The 9,636-nt window shown below is 46.7% G+C and overlaps 1 non-coding gene across 1 annotated transcript; it reads right to left on the minus strand.

Annotated features, from left to right (window-relative positions):
* Nucleotides 1–5,674: 5,674 nt before the first annotated feature.
* On the minus strand, nucleotides 5,675–5,789 carry LOC119978388. Its single transcript, XR_005463434.1, has one exon. It is a non-coding gene; the product is annotated as a U5 spliceosomal RNA (small nuclear RNA).
* Nucleotides 5,790–9,636: the final 3,847 nt, after the last annotated feature.

A 9,636-nucleotide genomic window follows, 5' to 3' on the forward strand; every position in this document is an offset into this window, starting at 1 on the left:
ACACAAAATCCAAGCTGTTTAAAAAGGTGCTGCACCATTTTAGAATCTCTCTCTGCAGCAGCAATGGAACAACAGTGATCTTCACCGGCCAACACGAGGAAGACCATCACCTGACCAACAGAAGGAAGACCAGAGCCAGGAACAGACCAGACCAAGGACCGGACACTGAAGACTACCGGATTCAGCACACAGATAAAGGCCAATTTCTGTCTGATACTTGTCAGTCACTCTGAAGTCAAGTCAAGGTCCTGTATGAACTTGTGTAACTTATGGTGATGGTGAGATTGTTTAACAGTAACATTGTATGAATGCAAATAAATACTGTCTGATTTAAACAAGTAGACTTGCAGTCATTTGTCCACCATGTACGGGTTAAGACATACTGTGGTGGCAACTAAGCTAAAACTCTCCCTCCCACACAAACTCTTCAGCCTTTTTATACCTATGTCTTTGCCACCTACACAGACCATGACAATGGGATCCTCCCCCTCTCACTGCAAGTTCCTCTCCAACTGGAGCAATGTCCCAAACCCTGGCACCAGGCAGACAACACAGCCTTCTGGACTTCCACTCTTTGCACAGAGAACAGTATCAATCCCCCTCACTATACTATCCTCTACTATCACTATATTTTTTTTAGTAAATATTTTTATTCTCCTTTTTCACACTTTCATCCAAATTTACACCCGCCAACAACCAATCAATGGTAACAAATACAATGTCAATCCCCTGACCAACAATCTGTCCCTCCCACCAACCCCAAACAACCCTCAACATTTTAAATACAAACATCAAATAAAAGGATTCAGGAATCCACCATCCACCCACCAACAACAACATACAATAGTCACCAACATGATACACAGTCCAACACCCCCTCCCCACTCCAACAACCCCCACCAACCCAACCCTCCCCCCCTCAATTCTTAAAAGTGCATAATAAACAAAGCCCATGAATTTTAGAACCCATGCATCCTTCCCCTCAACTCAAACTTCACCTTCTCGAGTGTTAAAAACTCCAACAGACCCCCCCCCCCCCCCCCCCCCCGCAACACCAGGGCACAGGGTGGAAAAACTGACCTCCAGCCCAACAGGATCTGCCTTCGGGCGATCAGCGAGGCAAAGGATAAAACATCTGCCTCCAATCCTCCTCTAATCTGCCTCCGCTTCTAATCCCGGCCGATCCGATACCCTGAATATGGCCTCCAGAGAACCCAGCTCAAGCCTCGCATGTACCACCTTTGAAATTAACCTGAACACATCCCGCTAATACCCCTCCAGCTTTGGACAGGACCAAAACATATGAACGTGGTTTGCGGGCATCCCCTCCCTGCAATGTTCACAAAGATCCTCTACCCCCTCTAAGAGTCAGCTCATCCTCGCCTTTGTGAGGCTTGCCCTATACACCACCTTCAGCTGTATCAGCCCCAAGCTCACGCATAAAGTTGAGGCATTTTCCCTCTGAGCACCTCACACCACACCTCCTCCTCGATGCTCTCTCCCAACTCTTTCTCTCACTTTGCCTTACTCCCCTCCAGCGGTGTCTGCTCTTCTCCCAGAATCAACCCAGAAACTGCCAATACCACCCACTTCACCATTCCTCCAATCATCAGCACCTCCTCCAACTGTGTGGAGGCCAGCGCCACTGGAAAGCTCTGTATCTCCTTCTTAGTGAAATCCCAGACCTGCATATACCTAAGTATTTCCCCCTGCCCCAACCGATATTTCGCCCCCAGCTCCTTCAATCCCGCAAACCGGCCCATTAGAAACAAGTCCTTTAATGCCCTGACTCCCTTCTCCTCCCATCTCGGAAAACTCCCATCCCACTTCTCTGGCTCAAATCTATGATTCCTCCGAATTGGCATATCCCTTGACCCCGCCCCCAGCCTAAAGTGCTGGCGCAACTGCCTCCAGATTTTCAACGTCGCCCCCCCCCCCCCCCCCCCCCCAACTCAGCTTCTAACCTTCTCCGTGTTTGCTGCCCAGTGGTAATATAGTAAATCTGGAAGACCAAACCCCCCTGACTACCATCCTCTCTGCAACAGCACCTTCCTAATCCTAACCACCTTCCACTCCCCCTTATAAATGTGGTAATCATCTTTTCGACCTCCTTGAAAAATGCCTTTGGCAGGAAGATCGGCAGGCACTGAAAAATAAACAGGAATCGCGGCAACACATTCATTTTAATTGCCTGTACCCAACCTGCCAGCGACAGAGGGAGACCATCCCACCTTGCCAGCTCCGCTTTCACCCTCCCCACCAGACGAGTAATGTTATGCCCTCCCCAATCCTGTGACACCTGCACCCCCAGATATCTAAAGTGAGTCCCACCCCCTACCGAATGGTAGCCCCCCCCCCCGACCCCTGGCCGAGACACCACAAAATATTTACTTTTATATAAATTTATCTTATACCCTGAAAAAGACCCAAACATTCGAAGTAGTTAGCAGTTCCAATGTGTCCCCCATCGACACACTTGGTTCCGATACATACAACAAGTCATCTGCATACAAAGATACCCCGTGCTCTACCGCTCTCCCCCCCCCCCCCCCCCCCCCCCCCCCCACGCTATCCCTTTCCACACCTCCAAACTCCTCAATGCGATGGCCAAGGGGGGATATAGGACATCCCTGCCCGGTCCCACAGTGCAGAGTGAAGTAAACCGAATTCATGTTATACGTGCGGACACTCGCCCTTGGCTCACTGTACAGCAGCCTTATCCAATCTTCAAATTATGGCCCAATCCCAAAAAGCTCCAGAACTGCCATCAAATACCCTCACTCTCACTGTCCGTGTGGAGTTTGTACATTCTCCCCGTGTCTGCGTGGGTTTCGCCCCCACAACCCAAAAATGTGCAGGGTAGGTGGATTGGCCACACTAAATTGTCCCTTAATAGAAAAAATAATTGGGTAATCTAAATTTATAAAAAAAAAAAAAAAATACCCTCACTCTACATAGTCAAACGCCATCGCCGTTTCCATCCCCTCCGCCAGCACCATAACCACATTCAAAACCCTCCTAATTTTCGAAAAGAGCTGTCTCCCCTTCACAAACTCTGTCTGATCTTCCCCTATCACCTTCAGGAGGCACTCCTCCAACCTACCCGCCAATACCTTCACCAACACATTTGCGTCCACATTCAAAAATGATATGGGCCAATACGACCCACACTCTGTCGGATCCTTATCCTTCTTTAGCAACAGGGGGATCGATGGCTGCCCTAAAGTCTGTGGCAACATCCCCATCCCTATCACGTCCTCAAACATCCCCACCATCAGCGGCGCCAACTTATCTTTAAATTTCTTGTAATTCTCCACTGGAAACCCATCCGTCCCTACTACCTTTCCCGACTGCATTGTCCTAATCTCATCTTTTATCTCCTGCTCTGCTATTGCCCCCTCCAATATGGCCCTGCCACCATCCCCTTTCCTGATCCTCCCAGGTGACTCGGACCTAGACAATCTCTCGTAAAACTCCTCAAACACCCTATTAATCTGATCTGTAGCCATCACCCACTTCCCTGCCCTATCCCGCACCTGAACAATTTCCCTCGCCACCTCCGAAGTTGACCTGTCAGCATGAACGCCTTCTGTCCATACTCGGTGGACTGTTCCCCTCACCTGCCTCAATTGGTGCATCACCTTCCTTGTGGACAGCCAGTCAAAACTTGCCTGCAACTCCTTCCTCTTTTTCAACAGTGTTGGATCCACATCCTCTGCATACCTCCTATTCACTTCCAATAGCTCATCTATTAACCTTTGCCACTCCACCCTCACCTCCTTATTCACCTTTGCCTTAAACTATATCACCTCCCCCTCACCTCTGCCTTCAAAGCTTCCCATACCACCGGCTGTGAGATCTCACCCATACAATTAAACCGCTCATATTCCTCAATTACTTTTTCAATCTTATCACAACACCCTCAGTACCCCAACAGCCCCACATCCAATCTTCACCCCCACCTCAGCACTATTCCCTTCTCCAACACCATATCAACACAGTGTGGTGCATGGTCCGATATTGCAATTGCCAAATATTCCAACCCCTTGACCGTGGCCAATAGTGACTTCCCCGCCACAAAAAATCTATCCGCGAATAGGCCTTATAAACTGAAGAGAAGAAAGAATACCCCTGCTCCCACGGATGCAAGAACCTCCAAGGATCCACTCTTCCTATTTCCACCATTTGCCCAGCCAACGCCTTCACTCCCCCTGACTGAATAAGCAATCGCGGTCATGACCTGTCCAATTTTGGCTCCTGCACCATGTTCCAGTCTCTACCCACTATCAATTCATGTGAATCAAAGTCAGAGATGGCCCCACACACCTTCTTTACAAATCCTGCATGATCCTGGTTGGGACTATAGACGCTTACCAACGCCAGCAACCTCCCTTCCAATGCCCCTGTCACTATTATGTATCTACCTTCCTGATCTGCCACAACTTTCTCCATTTGGAACCTCGCTCTTTTATTGCCAGAACCACAACCTTGCGTGCCCTACTATCGAAGCCTGAGTGAAACACCTGGCTAACCCAGCCCTATCTAAGCCTCCCCTTATCCTTCACCCTCAAATGAGTCTCCTGCAGCATCACCACATTTGCTTTCAAACTTTTCAAATGCGCAAGCACCCTCGACCTCTTCACTGGGCCTCCCAACCTCCTCAAGTAACTATCCTAATAGAGGGTCTCTCCTGCTTATCCACCATCATCAGAATTTCAGGCCCTACCCACTGAGCCTGACCCGTTCCAATCCATTGTTCTATCACTATATTCTTACGTGCTCCTCCAACTTAAATGGCTTCCTGTACCACAATGCCATGGCCAGTCAGCTCATCCACCCTGCAGACCACACTCCCATTCAAAGGAGCTGAGAGAACCTCATACCTGTAGGACAATTGCAGGTGCTGAAACTGCTGTTCTCTGGGTCCCCCCCTAGGTGCCTGTATTACAAATTCAGTACCAGGGCGTCACTATCTCCCATGAAAGACTCTTTAAAGTGTCTCCTCCAGGTAGAGAGTTTCTTTGATAGCCTCTCTACAACAACAGCGATCACTATATCGCATATTTATCATAATTAACCGAGGAGCATTTTAAAACAGAATGTGGCACCAAACCACCAGAGATGTTTGTCTCTGTATATGACTTAAGACGGGGATTCCTGCCGTTTCTCTGACCAAAACGCGAGGCACAATCTAGAATTTTCATTGCAACACCACAGATCAACATAGAGTGACACTTGGTGTAAGCATTTGAGCCTGTGTAATGCAAGAGAGCCCATTAAAATCTGTGACAGGTTTGATATGCAGAGTTCATAACTAAATTTAGAGTACCCAATTCATTTTTCCAATTATGGGGCAATTTAGTGTGGCCAATCCACGGACCCTGCACATCTTTGGGTTGTGCGAGCAAAATCCACACAAACACGGGGAGAATGTGCAAACTCCACACGGACAGTGACCCAGAGCCAGAACCTTGGCGCCGTGAAGCTGCAGTGCTAGCCACTGCACCGCCCCCTTTTCTTAATTTTTAAAATTAGCAAAAGTATTAGGATGAAGAATATTTACAGCCGAAATGCCACCGGAAATGTATTACTCCTTCCACGTCAAAGTAAAGGTTTCCAAAACTACACTCCTTTCGCCAAGCCAGACAAAAATTCTATTTTTAGAGTTCAAACAAGCCCCACCAGAAGTAGGGCATCAAAAAATTAATTAAAACTCTGAGTGTTCCTCTCCACGGAAATCTTTAGTAAAAGGCGAAAGATTTATACGATCTGAAGAGAAACCAGAGTGTATTGACGATTACGCTAACCTTACTCACAACCGACCTCGTACGGAACTCTTTAACATCACACTGACTTAACACATGGGCAATCGACGCTAGTATTGGAGAGTCAATAATTTAATTGGTACAAATTTTAAAAATTAACTACAAACCGTTAATGTTTACAGAAAGAGGAATAACTCTTGTAGCATCACATACAATTCAAGTTATGTAGATGAGTGGGCGGGGCCTAGCTGACCACTTCCCGGAGAAAGAGAGCTGCAGTTTGTTGCACTCTGCCGCTCAGGAAGTTATCACTGCTTCTCTCAGCGTTTTTGCGCTTCCTAAGTGATATTTAAATACAAGTTCCCGTGAGGGAAAGGAAGCCCAAAGTCTAGTGTAGTGAGCAACAGCAACTTCTGGAAGAAGAGAGCAAGATATTTGCAGAGGTTGGAAATCTGAAATAAAAAAGAAAGTGGGAGAAATACTGATCAGGTCTGGCTGGTGGTGAGAAGGGCACTCCCTATTTGATTGTTCACGCACGCCTGAAGTCTCAGTGCTGTCTCACGATGCCCTGAAAGCATATGCAGGGGCCTGAGAGTGTTGCACATCTCCTTTTGGAATATGCCGTTGCAAAGAAAGTCTGGAGAGAGATGCGGTCATATTTGTCAAGGTTCTACCCGAGAAACTGTGGATTCTGTGCTCTATGAGCTGTTCCCAGGGACGCACACCGAGATACAGATCAACTGCTGCAGGGGAATCATCAACTCGGTGAAGGACACTCTTTGGTCTCCTAAAGCTTATTGGTTTTCCAGTCCAAGGAATTGTCCTCACCGAATGTTGCAGACTGACACATTCCAAGGTCCAGGGCTACGTGCACAGAGACATTTTTCAAACTTGGGGCAGATTTCACCAAGACGCAATGGGGAAAGGCCACAGCCAATGTACACCAGAGGCTGCAAAGCATGTAAAACCCCACGTAACCCTAACTGTATGCAACTGTATTGAAGAACCGTATAGTGCAACATGGCTGATGTATAGTTTGAACAGAATTGCATTCTCTGTAATTAAAGTATTGAAAAGTTTGCAATGTCCCCATTTATGAATTGAAGCATCCAGAACATATCTTGATCATCGTAGAATCCCTATAGAGCAGAAGGAGGCCTTTCAGCTCATCTAGTCTGCACCAACCCTTCAAATGAGCACTCTGACCATTTACAAGTATCCACCCCAACCTATCCCCGTAATCCCATAACCTAACCTGCACATCCCTGGATACGAAGGGCATGGCCAATCCACCTATCCCACACATCTTTGCACTGTGGGAGGAAACCGGAGCACCCGGAGAAAACCCACACAGACACGGGGAGAACATACAAACTCTGCACAGACAGTCACCTGAGGCCAGAATTGAACCTAGGTCCTTGGCGCTGTGAGGCAGCAGTGCTAGCCAATGTGCCACTGTGCCATTGAATAAATTGTGAATATCATCGCACTTTCCTGCTATTTTAAAAATAAATTTAGAGTACCCAATTCATTTTTCCAATTAAGGGGCAATTTGGCATGGCCAATCCACCTACCCTGCACATTTTTGGGGAGAATGTGCAAACTCCACATGGACAGTGACCCAGAGCCGGGATCGAACCTGGCACCTTGGCGCCGTGAGGGAACAGTGCTAACCCACTGCACCACCGTGCTGCCCCACACTTACCTGTTATGACAATTTGAAATGTTTTTGTCATGTATCTTTCAAATATTTTATGAATAAAGTATATTTTTGCAAAACAAAATCTGCGGAGCGAAAACCAGGGTTAACAGGCTGAATTTCACTGACTTCAGATGACTCTTTAAAAAAGTCAGCAGGTCCAGATTCTGGTATTTCTGACCTCATTTCTGGGCTGTCTAATTTTGGAGATTTTCAATTTGAAATGTTTCATTTTTTTAAAAATGTCAGTTGGATTGGATTGGACTTGTTTATTGTCATGTGTACCAAGGTACAGTGAAAAGTATTTTTCTGCGTACAGATCAGGCAGATCATTTAATACATGACAAAAAACAACGTAATAGGGCAACACAAGGTACACAGTGTAAATACATTGACACAGATATCAAGTGAAGCATACAGAAGGCAGCAGGGTGGCCTAGTGGTTAGCACAGCTGCCTCACGGCACTGAGGTCCCAGGTTCAATCCCGGCTCTGGGTCACGCTCCGTGTGGAGTTTGCACATTCTCCCCGTGTCTGCGTGGGTTTCGCCCCCACAACCCAAAAATGTACAGAGTAGGTGGATTGGCCACACTAAATTGCCCCTTAATTGGAAAAAATAATTGGGTAATCTAAATTTTTTTTAAAAGTGAAGCATACAGGAGTGTAGTATCAGTCAGATCAGTCCATAAGAGGGTTGTTTAGGAGTCTGGTAACAGCAAGAAAGAAGTTAGTTCCCAGATTTAATCTTGTAACCATGCCTCTGTAATGGCTATAAGATCATCCTCATTAACCTCAAGTTTTGCCATTACTTCATTTATTTTTCTGCCAAATATGACATGCATTTAAGTAAAGAGCCATTGATTTTGCTTTTCTAAATCATTTTTTCTGAATTTGACCCTATTTGCTGCTTTTTTGATATTTGTCCACTGCGTCTTCCTGTCATACTCTGAGTATAATTACCTAAATAACTGCCTTGCAATGCTGCTGCATCTTTTGGCTTTGTAAGCCTATGTATTTCCTCTCCAGAACCATCTCTGCCTCCCTAGTTATGCGGTATGAAGAACACTGGTCCCAGTATGGTTCAGATGTAGACATTCCAATGGTACAGCCCTCACTTTCCCAATACCGATACCAATGCTCCATGGACTGAAACCCACGTCTCCTAAGCCAGTCTGTGAGCCACGTATTCATCTCTAATTTTATGTATCTTATGCCAATTGCATGTGGCTCAAGTAGTAATCCAGAGATTATAACCCTGGGGGTTCTGTTGTTTAATTTAGTGCATAGCTCCTCAAACTCTCTATTCAGAATCTTTCCTCATTCTGCCTATGTCATTGGTACTTACACAGACCACAACAAGGGGATCCTCCCACTTCCACTCCAAGATCCTCTCCAGCCTGGAGCAGATGTCCCAATCCTGGCACAAGGCAGACAACGCAGCCATCTGGACACTCATTTTTTGCAGCAGACAAGTGTCAATCCCCCTCTCTGTACTGTCCCCTACTGTCACTACATTCATGTTTTTTTAATAAAATATTTTAATGAGGCATTTATAATTTTAACATTTTAAACAACAGAGAAATCCAACACATGCAAAAAACCCACAATAACACACCCAACTCCCCCAGCCCTAAACCCTAACTAGCCATCATGCATTCTGCCCTTATTTGTCACTTCCATGCCTCCCCCCCCCCATCACCACTGAGGCAGCTGTGCTGACGGTCAATTCTCCTTGAAGAAGTCGACGAACAGCTGCCACCTCCGAGCGAACCCCTGTAATGAACACCTGAAGGCAAACTTAATTTTCTTTAGCCTAAGAAACCCTGCCATGTCACTGACCTAAACCCCTGCCTTTCGAGGCTCCAAGTCCCTCCATCCCAGCCAAATTAATTTCCGGGCCACCAGGGAGGTAAAGGCCGAAACGGCGGCTACATTTGTTAAACACCCCAACTGCCTCGGACACACCCATATCTACCATCACAACCTCAGAAGTTAGATTGGCCTTCTTGAGAGTGAACCCATGGAAAGCAACGGGCCTCGATGGAGTTCCTGGGCGTGCACTCTGATCCTGCGCAGACCAACTGGCGGGTGTGTTCACAAACATCTTCAACCTCTCGCTACACCGATCCGAGTTCCCACCTGCTTCAAGAAGACCACTATCATACTGATGCTA

The sequence above is a fragment of the Scyliorhinus canicula genome, chromosome 1, assembly GCF_902713615.1.
Source record: "Scyliorhinus canicula chromosome 1, sScyCan1.1, whole genome shotgun sequence".
Taxonomy (NCBI): Eukaryota; Metazoa; Chordata; class Chondrichthyes; order Carcharhiniformes; family Scyliorhinidae; genus Scyliorhinus; species Scyliorhinus canicula.